The sequence below is a fragment of the Glycine soja genome, chromosome 15, assembly GCF_004193775.1.
Source record: "Glycine soja cultivar W05 chromosome 15, ASM419377v2, whole genome shotgun sequence".
Classification (NCBI taxonomy): domain Eukaryota; kingdom Viridiplantae; phylum Streptophyta; class Magnoliopsida; order Fabales; family Fabaceae; genus Glycine; species Glycine soja.
Genome location: NC_041016.1, coordinates 14751503 through 14763681, shown reverse-complemented (window position 1 = coordinate 14763681; position 12179 = coordinate 14751503).

Genomic DNA, 12179 nt, shown 5'->3' with positions numbered 1-12179 from the left:
TACACCAACACAAATGTGATTTTTTTTTTCTTTATATTTGAGAATGATCGAAGAAGTACTTCTCTGTCAATGGAGAAGTTGATTTTACCTTTAATTAGAGGTTACTTTTGGTTATTAAAATTGACAAAAAAATAATATGTTAGAAAAGAAAACAGTGAGAATTAGGAATATTGATGGTGCAATTTGGTTTGATTTTTTTATATAAATTTCATTTGAATTAAATATAAAAATTATATATGATTGAGTTTGGTTGATTTAAATTTAATATCAAATTCAAACAAAATCAAACTAATATTTTGTGATTTAAATTAGATCAATTTTTGTAATTTTTATTAAACTAATTTTTTCATTATTTTTTTACTTTCTTTTTATATTTTAAATAAAACTATATTGACAAAATCTGGTAATAAGAATCTACAAAACTTGTTATTATATGATAAACATTTTGTAACAAAAATTTGCTAAATTTCTATATTTTTAAGTACCTAATAGCCAAAACTAGATGTAAACATCATAGCAAAAACATGCATGCTGGAATTATTATTTGTTGCCATTTTGATATGGCTGAACTGAATAATATAAATATAAATTTTAATCTAAAAAAGTTATGTAAATTTTTTACATAGTGACATGCTGGAATTATTGATTTGATTATAATTGATTTAATAATTAAAGGCTATTTATTAATCTTTGTTAATGGGGAAATCTTGAACACTTGAGCATTGAGATACATCAACACATTTTCTTTTCTTACGACTGTTATTTTCATATTCTTCGATTTTCTTGTTTAGTATTTGTTTTTCTTGCTAATGTTTGTAAGGCTTTACTGTGTTTCTTTTTATCACGAGTATACCAGTCCAAACATGTCACTATGTAAACCTTGTAATGCAATATGGATACTGGGTTACACAGAAGTTCTTCCAAAGTTGCTTTCAAAGCATTAGTCTTTGCAACAATAAAAGATTTATATTTTTCAACGATTAATAGGCAATTTTTTTCAATGATTATCAACTACTATTGTCATAGGAGATAATTTGATTAGTAACATAAGTTGTTCCAATTTAGTAGATTTTAAAACATAATTAATAGATTTTTTTCCATAAAAAACATTGCTAACCTAGATATCACTTTTTATTACAAATTCACAAAGATTGTGACTTGTGAAATAATGATTGACATTTGTAATATTCAGCCTTTGCAAAAAGAAATTTAGTTTGCCTTGTATAAGTATATTTTCTATTATATGTTTTAAAATTATTTTAAAAAACATAATTAAAAAATTTCTATGAAATTTGATATTTATATGCTTATTGGGTGTGCTTTAGATTTATAATTTCCCCCCTTTCCCGGATTGTCCCAATCTAACTCCTTTCTTGTTTCTAGTTAAATGATAGTGTTTATTTTTAAGGCTAAAATATAGGAATATTCTTTTATTTATTTTATTTTTTCTAAATTGGTCACCGTTTCCATACTTATTTAATTCATCACAAACTATTCTTTAAAAAATTGATCATGTTTTTAAAAAATTCGAACACAATTTTGAACCTTTTATTTATTTATTCAAAATGTGAAATTTTTTTTATTAGATTAATTTACATAAAAATTATAGGAATTAACTAATGTTTGAAATAAAAAGAGATCATAAACATAATGAAAATCGTATTAAAAATGAGTCTCCCGTAAGAAATAAGAAAAGTATGTGACATTAGATTTTTAGATTTTTTATTACTTAAGAAACCCACTTTTCATGTATTTTTCATCTTGTTTGTCTTTTTTTTCCGAATATTAATTGAATTTCATAATTTTCACGTGGATAGATCTAGTACGAAAAACTTTGCGTCTCCAATCAATTAAAAAAAAGATTCAAAATCATGCCTAATAGTTAAAAATAATAATTTTTTGAAAGAACTAATTTGTCATGAATTAAATAAGGGAACTATTTTATGATTTTTAAATGTTAAGAGATAATTTGTATATTTTAGCCTATTTTTTATTACTGATATATGTTATTTACTAAAAGAATTTTATTTACTTTTCCTTAAATATTTTCCGGTCTAAAATCATGAACTTGCGAATTGACTGTAAGGATTACTCTCATTTTTCAAAAAAGAAAAATGAAAGTTGTACCCTACCGACAAATCTAAAAATAATAGTTAAAAATTGCAAATGTGTATGCCATTTTAGGATGAAGGGAGAACGAGACAAAAGAAAAAAAAAGATAAATTAATAAATCAAAAGAAGATAGAAATTGAAAAGAAAAAAAAAAACGAAAACGAGCTGTAAGAGAATGATGTAATTTTTAAAAAATAAAATAAAAACTACTGTGTTGGCGCCCGTTGTATTATTTTTCTGGGTGTGAGTTCATCAGTGAAGATGAATTCCAACTTATGAGTTAGGCAAGTAAATAAATTTTATAAGAAAAAAAGAAGAAAGTGTGTGATAATAGAGTTGAGTTAATAAAGAGAGATAAAACCTAATTTTAGAGAAAATATTGTATAATTTTTTATATTACTCCAAATAAATAATTTTATACTTTCCTATGTATTACTGACTATTACACAAGAGTTAGGACAAGAGACCGCGTGATCCACCTATTCGTGAAATCATGCTGAAGGATCTTTTCTATAGTGTAAAAAATAGAGACGAAAAAAAAATAATAAGTTTGAGAGAATGTCTAATCCTTTTGCAGCCGCAAGGCTGGCTAATGGTATGCAGCTGGCTCCAATACCAAGTTTTGAATCAAAATAAAATATAAAATGTAAAATTATTTTTAATTTTGTTATTTATCTTTTTTTTTCTTATCATCTTTCAACTCAAATGAACCAATCCGAAATCCCCATGATTAATGTAATCTGTGATGTTGTTGCTGTCTTTCACATTATCTTTTCACTGTTCAATTATTCATTCACCTTTCGTCACCCTTTTATTTTTAATCTGATGACTTATTTTTTTTTTATAATATGATAAGTTATATTAATCAAGTGTAACTAATATATCATAGAACTCCCATTATAAAAAAAAGTCATGTGTTATTTCTTAACAATTTTAAGAATTATTAATTTTTAACATCATGTTAGTTTCCTATCATTAAAAACTAAAAAAATTATAACTTCCAAAATAAAAAATTATAAACTTGTTATATAATAATATTATCATGATAAATACGATATAGTAGAAATATTTCTAGTGAATCATGTTTATGCTGATAATATTACTTATATAACATGTTTATAATTTTTATTTTGTAAGTTATAATTTTTTTGGTGTGTTTGGTTTAAAGAAGAAAAATATAGTAGATAAAAATAGAAGAAAGATAATTTAAAAATAAAAATAAAGTAAAAATAAAAGTATATGTTGTGTTATTTGTTTTAAGAGAGATAATGAGAAATATAATATAAATGATATTATATAGTTGTTTAGTAGGGATAAAATGACAAGTTAAATGGTTGGACCCACACAAACTAGTTACTTATTTCTTTTTAAAATTATTTGCACTAATTATTTATTTCATGATTTTGTTTATGCTTTCTTGTATTAATACAATTCTTTATTTTTATCTAAAATAAAAGTATTGTAATAGCTAGCATTGAAACTATTCATTCTATTAATTAAATATAGTTCCAATTTGATCTCTTTGCAAGATATTTAGTTATCATATATTTACAAAGCATAAGGAAAAATAAATTACTGTTCTAAGAAAAATATATTTTACAAAATAAAATATAATTTTTAAAGGGTTGAACCTAGTTGACATAACTTGACTCAATCCGTTTTATAATCGAGTTGGTTTAAATTGGTGGGTTATCAATAAAATTATATAAATCTAACCTAATTCAACCTATAAAATTTTGATCGATTAAATAATGCTTTAACCAAACTCAATCCGAATACAATCTGACTTGATTTTGGTCGAGGAGAAGACCATGTTTTATATTAATGAATATTGAGCTCTTTATTAAAATCATCACGCTCATTAAATAGCACTTGCCTTCAAAAACTGTTTCATTTTAATCCATTTACAACTTAGATCTTAATTAATTATTTATTAATTAGTGAGACATTAAAGACATTTCTAGTGGATAAGAGAAGATAATTATCATATTACAATATGTTATTTATTAAGTTAATAGGATATGATTCTCTAAAAAAAACATTAATACCATATTATAATATTATCTCATTGATCCTGTATCTAAGTATTTTATCATGTTAGTTTAATGTATTTTTTTTTTTTTGAGAGGAGAGTTGAATTATATTATTTCTTTATAGGAAATATAAGATTAACTTTATGATCGAAAATGAGACTTAAGGATAAAGGAAAAAAAAAAGAATAAATATACAAGTTTGAATCTCCATAATGTCATTCCTAAGAAAGTAATATATATTTGCCGATAAAAAACATATTATTCTTTCTATTATTTATTTGTTACAATAACTCTGAGATTAATTATTTTGATATTTTCTCAAGTTGATTGATAAACCATGATTTTCTTTTTCTTATCTTTACGTGTTTTAAATTTTACTTTGAAAAGATAAATAATTATAATAAAAAAAGAAATATATAGGGTGGGCTCATGATTAGCGGAATTAAGGCCGATCGTCAAGAGATGAAGATTGAAAAACGATGGCTAGTCCACCATGCATTTCAACGACACGCCATAATGTTAGCACCATGTCTGCCCTAGACATCATCATCCCCAATCATGTTTATCACGTTTTTATGAGTGAAAAAACTGGACATAGTTGCTTGGTAGGTTCCTCCGGTCATATTAGTAACGTGGAAAGTTGAAAAACGAACGATCTTAGTTGGCCTTTAAAAATTGCAACTAGCATAGTTTCAAATCAAGGTCGACATATGCAAGAAATGCGAGACAACTATTTTGGTCCATTTTCATACATAGCAACAGAAAATTATTTGGTTTATATATATATATAAGGAAGCAGAGAGGGGACCGTTGTTCTCTTAATTAAGAAAGTTAATTAAAGTGTATCTTTCATTAATAGATTGCTTAATTAATTAGTGTGACATAAATAGGCATGGCACCCGCGCGGGGTGGGGCGGGGAGTACTCTCCCACTTCCCGTTCTCAAATCTTACCCTCTTTCCCGTTCCCGCTCCGTGTTTGGGGTATTTTTTATCCCGTTCCCGTCCCTCGGCTTCCCGCGGGGATCCCGTTTTACATTAAAAAATATAAAAAATTATAACAAATATTTTTTTTTTATTTTATCTCAATACGGTGAAGAAGGAACGATGAAACAAATGGTAAAGAAGCGAAGAAGTGAAGAGGGTGAAGACAGTGTGAAACGGTGAAGAAGTGAAGAAGGAACGAAGGTGAAGAAACATTGAAGAAGGAACAAAGGTGAAGAATGAAGTCAAGGAATAAAGTTTGAATGTTTGATGCGACGTTTTAGGCTTTGGATAATGTTTGTGTCTTTGTGACTTGAGAGATATTACTTATATATATGATAATTTTATTTTGAATTTTTTTTACTAATAAAATATTATATACGCGGGGATATGGAAACCTTGTGGGGCGGGGAGCATAGTCCTGTCCCCATCCCCAAATTACCTGCGGGGGGTTTTTCATCCTCGTTCCCACGAGAAATTTTTCTCCGACTGCAGAATCCCGGAAGGGGCAGTCCCCGTGGGAATCTCTGAGTTGTGGGGAGAATTGTCATGCCTAAACATAAAGACAAGACTAAAGATACTGCATAACAATATCCATGATTTTCAAATTAAACTTCAAGTGTAATAACTAGTAATCAGTTTATAATGCCATGAACATGACTGCTGATATGATCCAAGCATATCAATAAACAAACTAACTTTGTGTCTAGATAATCACAAAAAAGAAAGTGTCTAGATCCATTAGCGCGCTAACCTTTTCAGAAAAAAAAGTCGTAGTTGGAGATATATTTTACTTATACTCATTGCGGCCACAATGCATCATATGTTTATGTTATACTCTGTAGTCAAATAAAAAAAGTGTCCACTTACCGAAATTGTTTCTCATGTAGTTTAAGGAAAGGGAAGTACCATGCACGTGACTTTGCACGCTTATGTTTTTTTTTTTTTTTTGTTTTCAATTCATTGAAATGGTTTTTATGAAAAAAAATATTAAGTAGTAAAAACAAGATCTTAGTGTCAAGAAAGATTAATCTAATTGATAAACAACAAACTCATATCCCCAAATAATATGAATTAAATTTCTGTTACCTATATAAAAGTCTTGTTGATGAATAATTTGTAAATATTTATGTAAGCATTTTTAAGTCTTGAAATTTATCTTGACTTTGATGAACCTCCAAAATCCAACTCTCAATACTTTTAGTAATAATAATAATAAAAAAAAAAAAAAGAAACAAGCTCTTAGTACTAGTCAATATGTCTAAGTCTACTAGTATATATATATATATATATATATATATATATATATATATATATATATATATATATATATATATATATATATATAAATTTATCATATAATGCAAAATATATAAATATTTTTAATAATTAAAATGAGTGGATACTATTTATTTTATATAAATTTTAGAAAATTAAAAATAGTATGTGTAAGCTACTACAATTACATATATTATATTATATTATATTATTACTTATACTTTTCTTTAAAATATATAGTTTCTCTATATATTAAAATATTTTATTTTGAATTTTTATATCATGTTAACTTTGATATGCTTATAACATATACTATCATATAATATCTTTAGAAATCCTTCATGAAAAATTGATTAAAATATTTTGACAAAAGATCACTTTTTTTTAGGATTTATTCCAATTAATATACTTTTATATAATTAGCTAATATTGGACTATTATGTTAAGGACAAAATGTATCTACAATAGAAAATTTAATAGATAGAACATTTTCTTTTCACAAGCAGAAAATATTAACTCGCCTTACATAAGGGCTAATTAAATATATGTTGAGTTCAAAGTTCTTATGTTTTAATTATGATAAACCTGTTGAAGACAAATAATAAATCTTTGAGTTAAAAATCACTAATGAGTTTGCTTAAATGTGTTTAGAAAGACAGATTCAATAAAAAAAAAAAAAACATCAATTAAAGTGAACTAAAAATAACTGGCAAGATACTAAAAATATTGTCTGACTTGAATAAAGAGAAAGGTCGAAAAAGATTTAGATGTCCAAGACTATATACTCAGATGAACTCAGTAAGCTCACTAAGTGAAAAAGAAAGTGTTAGCCATGTAAAGGAGTCATTTCTCAAGAACAAGAAGAATATTGCTCTTAAAAAGAAACTATGAGCAATAATGAAAAATATCATATGTAGTAAAGTTGTAGCACACTCAGAATGGTACTTCATCAACAAAAGGAAAGACTTTCGAAGGACCTATCTTGAGCTATAGAAATGAGTTTGAGGTGATATTTAAGTCTATTGAAAGATTGAAGAAAGATCTATATTGATAATGAAGAATCATGAATTGATGCAACTAGGCAGATGATCAAAATATAACTTGAAGTTGGAGATGTTGTTTTGTCTGGATAACATGATACAACTGCAATATTTTGAACATATTTTGAGCTATAGAGGCCTACATGATATGAGAACAGTGCCAAAATTTTAAGGAAAAAATTATCTAACACTTATGAATAGAAAAAGGCCAATTTAGGTATATGAAGGTCCAAATAAATCAAAGACAATAGCAAACATAACATGCTAACACAAGTTGCATATCAAAGTGATGGAATACAAGTTTGACATGTTACACCATCAAAGTATTCCTACAATAAGAACTTTAAATGATATGAGACCAATGCCTAACTTTTAAGGAAAAAAATTATCTAACACTCTTTTGAATACAACAAAAGTCAATTTGGGTATATTAAGGGCTAAATATATCAAATACACTAGCAAACATAACATGCTACAACAAGTTGCATATCAAAGTGATGGAATACAAGTTTTACATGTTACATCATCAAAGTATTGCTACAATAAGAACTTTAATTGCTTTCCATCCACATCAAAGATTCCTCTCAAACTAGATCATTAGATGAAGATGACTACATCATTGAGCTTCACTAGAAAATTGTTGAGAAAGAGTTCGTCAAAATGTTATTCAAAATGTATGCTCCAAAAAATATTGTGATAATACTAAGGTTAAAATGAAACTAATAACACCCCTGAAAGCATGCAAAGGTTATGCATGAAAATAGATTTGAGCATTCAAGTTGTTGAGAGGAATTATGAACACCTTTCTTAGTGTGTACATGATCTTCCACAGCTTTTTGACCTTTTGGAAAGTATAAGACCATGTACTCCCAACATAAGCTAGGAATCACTAGCTAGTAAAATCTTACCTTAAAAGATTAATCTTTAATGATCTTAAGTTAGCAACAATAAATTTTATAGTTAAGAATTTTCTCAGTAAGGGTATTTTTGGAACTGTGTTGAAATGCTGGATCAATCCGAATGAGAATCCTACAACAAGGCCTTGAATGAGGATTCCAGTGGTAATGAAGAGTCTTAACCTGAACTAATCAATATTGATGAACAGACACATGGGTTGCTATTGCTCACCTGTACCTAATGGTAAAATTGAAGCCATCACCCTTATACTTGGCCCACCTGCTTCAGAGAAGGAACCAATCAAGAAGGCGAAATTGGACTTGAGTTTGAAGATCTAAGGCATTTTGTATTTAGGTTTTTCAATTGATTCGGGTTAAGACTAAATTGAGTTTTTATTTTCTATTTTTGGCGTCGGTGTTGGTGTTCTAGTTATCTTATGTATGAGTTAATGTCTTTAATTTATATTTTAATAGTGGTTGGACCAAATTCACATACACCATTGTGAAAGTAGAGAACCACTATTTATAAATAAAAATTAAAGAAACAAACCCATACGTAAGATAATCATAACATCGACACTGACCCTAAAAATAGAAAATAAAAACTCAATCCAGTCCTAAGCTAAATCAATTGAAAACCCTATATACAAATGCCATAGATCTTCAAACTCAAGTCCAATTTTGCCTTCTTGATTGATTTCTTCTTTGTCCCAGGTGGGCCAAGTATAAGGGTGGTAGTTTTAGTTTCAACATTGGGTACAAGTGAGCAATAGCAACCTAGGTGGTCATCCATCAACATCCGTTAGGTCAGGTCGAGACTCTTCAATACCACTCAAATCCCTATTCTAGGCCTTGTTGTAGGGTTCTCATCCAGCTTATCCAACATTTCAACAAAATTCCAAACATCCCCTCACTAAGAAAATTCTCAATTATAAAATTTTGTGTTGCCAACTTAAGATCATTAAAAGTGAACCTTCCAAGGGAAAAAACTACTAGTAATTTTTTGCTTAAGTTATAAGTACATGATCTCCCACAACTTCTTGACAGTTTGGTGGATGATGATCTTGGGGTAATTGGTTGCTATCTAACAATATCATCTATAGATTTTCTTTTTGTTAATTGAAAAAGAGGGAAAATATATCAATGCAAATTTGATGAGCAAAATAAAATGTACACAAATTAGACACATTTAATTAATAATCCTATTTTCTTCATATTTCAACTTTTGTATTTATCTTATACTTTTTTTCCTTTTTCAGTCACATATTAATTACATTTATTACATTTTTTAGTTTTATTTATCTTCTCTCTAAAGGAATATATTCCATGAGGGATGTAGGAAAATATATTTTTAAAAGCTAAATCAAAATAAACATATAGGGCCAACTATAAAATCCCCAATGAGATTCACATTTCTTACTACTAAATATATATGGACTTCAGGCAAATGAAAATCAGGAAAACTTATCATACTTTTAATTAGACCAAAATCAACCTAGCATTGAATTTAATCTTGTTTGTTCCACCTTTCACCTGCCTTTCTTGCTCTGACTATGTTCCTTTGATATTCCTCACCCTTTTGATTAATTATGCCTCCATTGTCACAAAAGAGAATTTTAATAAACATAAATTGAAACCAAACAAGTTATTACCTTAAGTGAGGAGAAATTTAACTAAAATATGTTGAACAACCATTCATCCAAAAATATTACCAATATCATCATTAGTGACAAATCCAAATAGTTTATGCTATAGCGACAATACTCATTTACATAAATTAGTTAGGGCAGTACTCATAATTTTTATATTACATTTCAAATTGTGAGACCAATTTATAATTATAGATCTAAGTTTCATTAAGAAAAAGTTTAAAGTTTGTGTGAGCAATTGTCCCCAAAACTCTCAAAGTAGATTTGTCACTAATCATCATGCAAACAAAATAAATTTTTGTTTCTTTTGCGATAGACTATCGTAAGAGTATCATCTTGACATTGCTATTACATCTCTCACGTTCAGAAGTTCATCATCATATCCAAGAGATGTGCTTTCCTGAACGTGCTTGATAGTGGGTCTAGGTGTGTCTTTTCTTTTTCTCTTTTCCCTTTTTTCTCGTGTAAACATTGAACATGTAATGTTATAAGTATTATTCTCTTTTTAATGCATTAATTTTGTTCCTTCAACATAGAGCTTGGTCTATGCATCTTGCAATTTTTAGTTTGCTTCTAAAATAGTAAAGAGGGCTTATAATATAATTTGCTTTATTGGCTTTTGATTTCCTTGGCGTAAAAGACAAGAGTATAGGCATAAAAATGGATTTTTGTCTAACTGGTTTTCTTCTATTTTGTGTATTTGTACAACAAAGTTTTTATTTTTCTTTCTCTTTTGGTTTCAAATAAAATATTTATTTCAATTTGTGCAATGATTTGTTGTTGGGTAGTAGTTCTACCTTTGATATTACTCATCATAAGCGTTTATAGAATAACCATTTGCTATCATAAAACCTTATGCATAAAAATTGATATAGATACTAAAATTTGATTTCGGTCTTTTAATAAGATAATCTTAAAAAAATTTATTTGTGTGAGAAAAATAATTGAACTCACGCAATGGTTTACTACATTAATTGAGTAGCGTGCATTTCTACCTTTTAGTTTAGCTTAAATCATGAAAGTTTTTAGAATAGCCATTTGCTATCTAAAACTTTTGTCAGAGTTATGTTCATTTGACAAGAAAATATGTTCTCTTTTTGGGGTAAAATAAATGAATATAAAATTATATAGTCTTGTGCAAATAATTAAAGGTACCATTTTCTTTAATGAGTGTTGTAGGATGCTAACATCTTTCTTATACTAGTCGACTCTGAAACCTATCTTTAATTTTAAAGATCATTTGAAAAGGATTTTCCAATATTTTTCTCTCAAAATAAAATATTAATGGGGACTGCACTTTTTTTTATTTTACGTTGTCATTGTCGTGACCCAAGTTGTGTCATTACGGATTGATAAATAAATATAAACTATGAAGTAATATAGAGTGTCTACTTAATAAACGTTAATTTATTTTGATCTTCCTACGTTAATTTTATAGTAATATTGATTTTTAAACGTTTATTTTGAACCAATTTTTTCTCTTTTAATTTATTTTTTAAAATAAACATTGCATTTAATATAAAAATATAACTGGATAATATTATTAATAATAATTAAATAATAATAAACTGAATCTTGATCATATTAACCATAATAAACTATTTAATGCATAATATATTATACGATAAATAAATAATAGTATTAAAAAACTAAATGAAACACTCCATGTGATTATGAATCTTAATTCTATTAACCTACATGTCATTCAATGATTATTTTTTTAATTTAAGTTTGTGATTTAGATGTTATTTTCTTTATCTATATTACATTCTATGTATATGTAGCATTAAATATAAATATTTTAAGTAAAAACATAGAATCTTACGATTTGAGTTATGATCTTTTATTCCCTTGTGATCCTAGATAAAATCTCAATTTTAATAACCATGACGATTTGTGACCTAAGTTTGTCGAGAAAGCAGCCTTAACCCGTTTGCAGAATCAATGAATAAGAAAGTTGGGAGCGAGCGAGGCTTAAGGGAGAATTTAGGAAAAGAACATGGACGCATTCTCAAATCTTTGATGAATAATGAACTAAATCACACCTCACTCTCTCCAATACGCATTTATCTATTACATGGAAAGTAAGTCTCTAAATAGAACCTTCTTATTATAAGTCTTGTACTTTTTTGTTGGACTACACATTAAGCCCAATTGTTTGTCTATACTCTCATTATCCAACCCTATTC